A 9,416-nucleotide genomic window follows, 5' to 3' on the forward strand; every position below is an offset into this window, starting at 1 on the left:
GGTACAAAACTTCAATTAAAATATCAGCCTTTATAAAGTAAATATATAAATCTCTTCCCAAAAAATGTGTCAATAATTACAATGCACGTAGAACATTTGTTACAGGGTAAAGATCCCAGTTCCTCATTAACCATTTAAGTAAAGTCTATCTTGTGTTCATCACTCAATGGGGATATCTCAGTCAATTCCTTGCCTTAGCAGGAAACAGCAGTTAAACTGCACTTTTAATTGCGTGGGTTTAACATCAGCCACCCGTTTCCAGGAAGTGGCAAAGAAGTGTTTAACTGTCAAAAAAAAAAAAAAAAACGCTATCCAGTATGACATCTGGTCAGTCTGCCCGGATATCTTGAACTGTGCAATTAACGTATCTAATATCGTTAATTCTTTGGGTGCCATTGACGGCGACAGCCGTTTACATGGTAATGCTGGGACACCAAGACACAGTGGTGTTACCAGGATTTCAGGTGTGGGTGGGCATTAGTCTTACCTGGGGGGGGCAAAAAAAAAAAAAAAAAGCTACAATGCTCAAGTGGGTCGAAATCCAGCGTAGGGCTACTGCACCTTAAAAATTGTTTTGTTTATTCCTTGAGATAACTGTTGTTGTGATTTGGTCTAAACAAATAAAAGTTTATTTTATTTCATTTGACTTAAAACACATCCATAACTGAACAGTATGGACATGCAGGTGACAATGTTCTTTTTTAGGTAACCTATTGTGGTATTATTATTATCATAGTTATTCTTTGTTCCGCAGCCCCTTTGAGCTCAATTTGACCCTCTTAGAATGCTTCAAAATGCAGCAAAATCGGCAGGCAGGTCAAGACAGGTGCAATTTTTGATACCGTGTAAAGACAAATTCCAAATACACTATGTAGCGCCCCCTAGCAGTCATTCTTGTCCCGCGACCCTTTGAGCCCTACTTTGACCCCCTCAGAATGCTTCAAAACTCACCAAACTCAACAGCCAGGTGAACGCTGGTAAACACTTTGATAAAATGTAAAAAAAAAAAAAAATCAAATCAAATAAATAAAAATATGCATAAATGTGTGTAGCGCCCCCTAGGAACAAAACCAACATTTCATTTCTTTTTTAATTTTTTTAATTTTTTTAATTTTATTTTATTATTTTTTTTGAAGGTGAAAGAGGAGGTAACAACGTGAATGTTAAATCTTGGAACACATCACTACTATATATCAACGGGATACCATACACGGTGCCCAGACCGCCGTTAGTACTACATCCAGCTTTCTTTGGGTGGGCAGAGCGTGTCCGTGGGTGGGCAGTGCCCACCCATGGACACAATTATATTGAGGAATGGCCTCGCCTTTACCCGGGAACGACGAAAACGGAAGGCAAAGACGCAAACTTTTGATTCTGGACTCCAAAGACAAAACGATTTGACTGCGCGGATTGCTCCGCAACCATATGAAGGGAACGCTCTCACTTCAATTACATCAGCGCTCGCGCACGTAATTTTGGGCATGCGCTGTCGCTGCAGGTAAACATTCAAAACATCAAGCATGGCAGGACGTTGGCTTTAGTTTACTGTTTTTAATCATATTTTTATTTGAAATATATTTTATGTTCGTAATTTTGTGCCTTTTGAAACAGAACAAAAAAAACACGTGCACGCCAATGCTTGGAGTGGGTGGGTATGTTGTCTTCCGGGCTGAGGAAGTTGTTGTTAAGGGAGTGCATCGTTGGCTGTTGCCTTCTAAAACTGCACTGCCTCCAAGGGCCTAGCATGAATACTACATCGTTTTCTAGCGGAATAGCATATCGCAAGCAACACGTCACTTTTGCTCATTAATAGTCATGAGGTTAGCAATTGTGGCCAGGCGGGTCAACCTCCCGTTTGTCCCCAATAGTAAAAGCATGGAAATAGTGTAAGAACGAGATGTTTACTGAGGTAAACCTACCAATTCTGTCCAAAAATGATGTCCCTGGTTCCAAATTCACTGGTAAAGATGTGGAAGAACATATAAATGTTCAGTTAAATAGATGGCTTGAGTGTCGAGGGCTGAAAAAGACAAGGGAAAAGAGACGAGCTGAGTTAGCTTTTTTATCAACACCTTTTTCTTGTATGCATTGCCATGTAAGCCACTGACAATGACATTCTCCTGTTTCATCAACCTATGATTAACACTATATGCCCTGTCTTTCATATATATTATATCCTCTGGTTGTCCTACGTCTCTGACTGTTCTTGGGGCATTTTACATTGCTATTTTTGTGTAGCGATTGTAACAGTAGAAGTCAGATACCCTTTTAATTTTTTTTCAGGTCAATCATTGTCAGACAGAAGCAGCACGGCAAAATGCCACGCTAAAAAATAAGTAAAAATATCAAAATGGCTTACCTCTTCGCCTTTTGCAGGACCTTGGCCCCCAACAAAATGTTTACTGCATATGAAATGTGAATGGCTTCACCTTGCTGGCGTTAAACTGGTCTTTTGGACGTCCGCGTAAATTGATCCATTCTTCACATTTTTTCCTCCGGGTTTTTGGATTCGGGAAAGGTATGAAGAAAACTTCCTTAATATGTCGTAATGTCTAGAGTCGTTTCTACAAGTTCCAAAGCAGCAGTGTTTGATTGGCATGTTCTTTTTGAAAGATTACCAGAGAAAACAAACAGAAATAACATGGCTTGTATGCGAGGGCGTGTCTATAATGACCCACTTACGCGTTACAATGGCGACGTCAAGGTCTAAAAATAGCATTCGTGCGGTACGCTATTGCGACACCGTTCGAATGGAGACGGAACCATGTAAATGCAAACATGAAATGTGTCGTATTCTCTGAGCGTCGCCATGTAAACGGCCTCTTAGTTCAGATGGATTGGACAAGTATTGCTGTTAAAGGGTGGTTTTTAAAAATCTAAACAGTTGAGCATTAATTTAAAATCGTCTTCCAAGTTATGAACTATGCTTGAATCCATTACAGTCTTCAACAATGCAATGGCAAGAAAAACAAAACAGGATATGGTATCCAGCCAAAATGTCCTACGCCTGTGAAAATAATACTCAGTGAAAATGAAAATTCTAAGGGGCAAAACACAAGGGAGATGACGTCGCTCGAGTCCAATACATTTTCTTTGGAACGAGCGCGACGAGGCAAATATAACCAACCGTCTTGCGGTGAAGCAAAACGCGACATTCGTGCACACGCAGACCAGCGATGCGATATGTTACAGGTAGTCCCTGGGTTGCGACGTACCCGATTTACGTGATTTCGACTTTACAACGCGTGCCTTGTCAGCTGTTTTTTCTCCTGCCGTTTTTTTTAAATTTTTTATTTTATTTTTTTTTTAAGTCAAGTAACAGTGTCTCGTCCGCCACTTCTCAGCATTAATGGTAAATACAGTATATTATTTGTCATTTGATTTTGTTATTTATTAGGTCTAATTTATCTAAATGGTTGATCTCTACAGTTATTGTTTGCATATCTGGTATTTAGCATATGTGCGGTCCACTTTCCTTTGTTGTTCTTGGCAAGGGTGTAGGTTTGGTCTTAATATTGGTAAGGACGATAAAACAGCATAACCAACATGTACACTTTTTGCTGGGGACGGGACATTAACAAGAAAGACCAAACATATTTGGTGAATGGGGGTCAGGGCTACATTTCTCACCAATATGAACTTAATTTATTGATAGGCTAAATGATTAATGCAAAATAAATCTGTATTAACCTATACTTTCACACTGAAAATTTATTATGTCTTAATCTGATAATTTTCTCTCTTTTTTGAGTGTTAAAGGCCATAGTTAACAGATTAATGCGTCAGATTCTTCCACTTACTTTATAAGTAAATATTACTATTAGCTCATATTGAGCCCATCCATCTAAAAAAGTTGGTCATTTTTCACCTAAATCAAGAAAAAAAAAATCTTTCGAATAATGTTTTGAACAATATTCTTGGATTAATAACATTTCTGACAAACATGTTTTTCTTTTAAGATTAAATAAACAAACTTTTTGCTTAAAATAAGTCTGTTAAGCTTATTTTCAAGCAAATAAAAGTGAGTAAAATCGACTTGAAGCACTGTAGTAGTAGCAAAATTAGTGGAGTGTTCCCCACTTCCACAACATTGACATCTTTTTACATTACTTACAGTGGCAGCTGCTGGCGGAAAAAAAACTTCTAATATTCCTTGTCTTAGCAAAAACAAAAAACAAACAAAAAACAAAAAAAATCCCTCGTCTTAGCATGTTGTATTTCTGTCGGGCAGTGAATTCAACGAGTGAAAAGGGGTCAGTGTACATAAGGGGTCTGAATATAATGAAAGTATTGTAATTCACTTAATAATGGTTGGATCACTTCTATCCTTACAACATATAGGAAGACAATATAAATGACCTATATATCTGAAGTCATTATATAATGCAAATAAGGTTGCTTAAAAGTTGGTGGGGATAATTTGAACATCCTGAAAATTTGGTCGTGTTATGTCCCTACCATCCCTATGCAAACCTACGCCCTTGGTTCTCGGACTTGTTTGACGCTATTAGTTAGTTTCGAGTGTTGCTTTCACGTTGGGAAGCGAGGGTGAACGCCAGTTAACATTGCCTGCCAAATGAGAGGAGTCTGGCTGCAGCCCGCCTCTCTCAGTACCCTGCGCCGCTCTTCTCAGTACCCATCCCGCAGACAGGAAATGACGCAATACCGCCGCTCTCAGTCCCCTCAGACCGGAAATGTCGTCAACCCTTGCGACGAAAACAAGTTACGTTATTTCACCTCTCGCGAAGAAAACACGGTAAGTGGCCGCACTGAAAAAAAGTTTTTAAAAGCGTATGCATGTTTAAAAATGTTAAATAGTTAAACAACACTTGCGGTGTTTATTCTGAGTTGAAAAGACCGTACTTATATCTAGTATTCTTAATGTAATTTAAATAATGTATTCCTTTACTAACTGCATGTGACTTTGCTCTACTTATATTGTTTAATACGTACTGATGAATTCAGCAGCGAATTGGCTAATGCTGCTAATGCTTTTTACATTTTTTTTTTTCACAATGAACAGTCTTCTTTGTGTAGTTTTCATTATATTGCACTCTTATTTTTCATTATGTACATGCCTGCAATTCGCAGCTCGCTGTTTTTGTTGTTGTATGGTGTTGTTGTTTTGCCTTCATTTGTTTTGTCTGGTCCTTTGTCGTTTGAATGTTGTCACATGATCCAAATAGGACAAGGTTGTAATTTTTTCTTGATATTGTTACTCTGCTTAGCTATATATTTTTTCATTATTTTGTTTTTTTTTTACTAGCTCCAAGATCACCACCCCATTGGGAAGAAACTAAATCACGACCCCCAAATGGTAGTCTTCCCATGCAGATACAGGGATGTCACACAGATCCAAATGGAAGTAAGTAGCATAAGTAGTAATGTACTTTAGATTTTGGACTGTGCTTAACACTTTTTTTTTGATAGACATCGAACACAGTAAAACCCACGTGGCAGACAGGACCAATGGTGACAATATAAGACCATGCCGAGCTTCATGGACGGTTCAAACTCATCCTGCCCAGGAACGGCTGGTATGTTTTTATGTCTGAGACAAATGTTGTGCTCAGTGGAAATCTGGATAGGCTTATTATTCCTTATATTAGTTAACAATTGGACATAATTGATTATTTACTCTTTGTTTATTTAACCAATCAACATTCTCATTAGCTTATGCAAATCTTGAATATAAAGAGGCCAGAAATGGTGTTGATTGTCTAAAAAAAGAAAGTTTGATTGACACGTGCTGACTTTTGGAACGTTGGCCTGAACAATGAAATGGAATCAACTGTGAATTTTGAGGATTTAGTTCAGGGGTGTCCAAACTTTTTGCAAAGGGGGCCAGATTTGGTGCGGTAAAAATGTGGGGGGCCGACCTTGGCTGACGTCCTTTACATAGAACAATATATTTAAGCACATTTTAGCAAGTCATTCAGTGTGTCACATTTGCTTTATTATTTTTTTTTTTATTGAATAATTTCAACAATCCTACAACTAGCCTTTGTGGCGTTGTCTTTCGACTCTCGGGCTCTTGCGAAATACTGATGCTGTAAAATTAAACTAGCTCCAAGTTGCTTCAATTTCTCGCTGCGAATCTTCCCTGTAATCTTGCCGTACATGTCAGCGTGTCTTGTTTGGTAAAATCGGCTAACATTGAAATCTTTAAAAACAGCGACTGTCTCTTTGCAAATGAGGCAGACACAGTTGTTGCATATTTTAATGAAGAAATAGTCCAATTTCCACCTATCCTTGAAGCATCGTCCGTCACAGTCAACTTTCTTTTTTTTTGTTGATTGTCGCCATTTTAGAAAATGGAAGTAATAGGTCACACGGGGTAATGTTGCTTAGCCCTTCAATACCTGCAACATGAAGCAATTATCAGAGAATCCCAAAATTTGAAAAATAAGGTCCTAATGAAACCATTTTTTCAAATTTGTAAAAAGAAAATTCAAAATGAATATGTGTAATAAGCGCTCTAATATCTATAACTCATGCGAAATCATGTTTTTTTTCTCATAGAACCTGCAAATGCATGTGTTGACTTGCATCCATCGTTTTTTTGTTGTTGTTTGTTTTTGTTTTTGTTTTTTCAAAAAGAAATGTCAAAATCCTAAATTAGTCTCAAAATCATGAAATTTTAGGTGTATCAAATGTGACACATTTGGCAATAAAGGGTTAAAGTGCTGGTGCCTTTTAGTGGGTAAATGAGGAGCAGCATTTCGTGTGTAAGCTACTTCATTTGCTGGTTGCAGTACTGCTGACCAATTTATTAAGTCTGTGTGTGGGCCAGACCTTACTGATTTTATGACAGAGGCTGGGGGCCGGATGAAATTTGATCACGGGCCGCATTTGGCCCCCGGGCCGCACTTTGGACATGTCTGATTTAGTTTCTCTAAAGAACATAATGTCACTTGTACAATTAAGTAAAATGTAAGTTTTTGTGTTTGTTTTTTGCAGATATGAAATGCATATTTATAACTTGTCTAACAAGTAGCTCATTCAAAGGTATAAAAAAGTATTTTTTGGCGTGTGTAGGGTATTTTAACTATGTAGCCTACAGAATGCTTGTATGGGCTCATGTAGGTGTCTGCGTACGTTTGTATTTATATAACATATGTCCGTGTGTATAGATTATGTATTTTTCAGGGAAGGACCATATTTGTGGCTGACCCCTATGTTGTTGCAACATGGTGAAAGCCTACAGGATGTGACCCACACATGCATTTGCCTGTAAGGCTGATTAGTAACAACTACAACTTGGAGCATTGGTTCATTTTCAAAGAACAGTCAAATCATAACAAATTAAATGATCCAAATTCCAATTATTTGTGGGAAGAAAAACAGATCCAATCATGAGATCAGGGAACTATTGTTATCTCTAATGAAATTCAGTATCCATTCATATTGGTATGGCGTTTCCATGATGATCCAGAATAGCCTTGTTTGGTTTTGAAGGTATGTTCCAGTCGATCCTTTTATGTTCAATTCAATTAAAGCAGAATTGCACTCCAGATGATTCATCCAATCATTTGAAGCAAATTTCTAAAATGCCACTCTAAAATTGCGAATGTTTTGTTTCAAGGGCGTTGGCCCGGTCTCAACATTGGTAGGGACGAATATAATGCAAGTAAGGTTGCTCAAAAGTTGGTGGGGACAACTTTAGCATCCTGAAAAGTTGGTCGTGTTATGTCCCTACCGTCCCTATGCAAACCTACGCCCTTGTTTTGTTTGCATGAATCATTTAAACCTGACTGGTTGGTGTTCTTATGCATGGAAACACGTTTGTAATTGTTTAACTACTGTATTTAATATGAACCTATATTTTCAATTGCAGAAAACGTTGACAGTCAATCAACAGGGGGACATGGAAAGAGAGGATTGGAAGTGAAATAGAGGTATTTGTAAAAGTGTGTATATTCATTGATTCAAAACTTGAAGGAAGTGACTCGGTTAAATTCTTACGTTAGGGTTTTCCAGGACAGCCATAGGGGAAGGACTGTGGCATCTTCTTGTTGATGGTAGGTGAGTTTAACTGTCCAATTTTGTCCTCTGTGATATTTGTATTCATTTATCCATTTGTAGTATGCTCTTTGCACTGTTCTGGATGCTCTCTTTGAGTTTAACCATTGTAAAATGAAGTTCACCGAATCATTCAAATTGGGCTACAAAATATCCTTGTCGTTATTCTTTATTTACACTTGTTTTTAATTTTTGTTAGACTGATATGCCAACTCTGAGGAAGTGGTGGTGTATATTGCTAGCGGACAATTTCAAACTTGGGTGCATGGTAAGTCTTTGAAACTGTTGATATGGCATTCATAGGAAAGTAGGTGCACAGCACCTTAATTCTTTGTTGGAAAATGTGGAATACTTATTTTTGTATTTTTTCAACTTATGTGAGCCACAGGAAAGAGTTTGCCCATTGGACAGATGAGGCAAAAGCATTACTGCAGGGTGAAGTGCCACCAGTCTATCAGTTACAGAAGTGAAATTTGAATATAATTGCTGAGGTCAGCTTTTAAAGACTTTTTAGTGTCCATTACTCTGACGCACTTTTGAACATGCCCCCCTTTATTCACTGATTTATTTTTAGGAAGAGGTGCAACCACAGCTCCTTCAAGATAGTGGTGGCCCACTCCAAAAAGATATGGCGGGAAAAAATGGTAAGATTGTTTATATACCTAGTTTAATGCAATGCCTGAAAAGAAAAATCAAGTATAAAATTAACAAAGCATCATTTTTATTTTACTTATGTAATATTCAAATAGCTCTTTTCTTTCTCTTTTCCAATGAACAGTTTTGGTAAAAGGATTGTGCAAGACAGCACAAAAGCCTCGGACAGGGCTAGGGGGAAAAAAAATCAATGCAGTAGGAGTTCCCAAGCATCCTGCAGATGGAAGAGGATGAGCACGAACTACAATGTCTTGGAGCCATTCAAGTTCTGTTTCAACCATCTGGAAGATGGATTTACCTTTTTTGAGGAGATTGTTGACTAAAGAAAATATCTATTCTCTCAATAATAATAAAAAATAATAAAACTAAAAAAATAAAGTTTACCACATCAGAACTGGTTGTATTGAGTTCATTTTTCTACACTTATAAATGAGTTGTTTTTTTTCTTTTATCCCAGATGTTAGTTGTAGGTAGTTTTAATTACCTGTGATGAAGGCGGGAGTGCTTGCCGAAAAATGTCAGGTAATTAAAACAACCTACAACTATTGTCTGGGATAAAAGAAAAAAACAACTAACACATGACAAATTTTGTCATTTCTGTTTGAAATAAAGGTGCCTTTCCTGGAGCAGAAAGTTTAATATAGTTTCTGAATTAGTTAATTAGGATCTTCACCCACATGAATGAATTTAAGTAGCAAAATGAAAGACAAAATTGGTTTGGTTGCAACATTGAGAGAATA

General features: G+C 37.5%; 1 long non-coding RNA gene across 1 annotated transcript; it reads left to right on the top strand.

Annotated features, from left to right (window-relative positions):
* Positions 1-6,916: 6,916 nt before the first annotated feature.
* LOC130919274 (uncharacterized) lies at positions 6,917-9,192 on the top strand. The gene is made up of 5 exons (XR_009063931.1): positions 6,917-7,898; positions 7,971-8,021; positions 8,222-8,513; positions 8,597-8,666; positions 8,801-9,192. It is a non-coding gene; the product is annotated as an uncharacterized LOC130919274 (long non-coding RNA).
* Positions 9,193-9,416: the final 224 nt, after the last annotated feature.

The sequence above is a fragment of the Corythoichthys intestinalis genome, chromosome 7 (genome assembly GCF_030265065.1).
Source record: "Corythoichthys intestinalis isolate RoL2023-P3 chromosome 7, ASM3026506v1, whole genome shotgun sequence".
NCBI lineage: Eukaryota > Metazoa > Chordata > Actinopteri > Syngnathiformes > Syngnathidae > Corythoichthys > Corythoichthys intestinalis.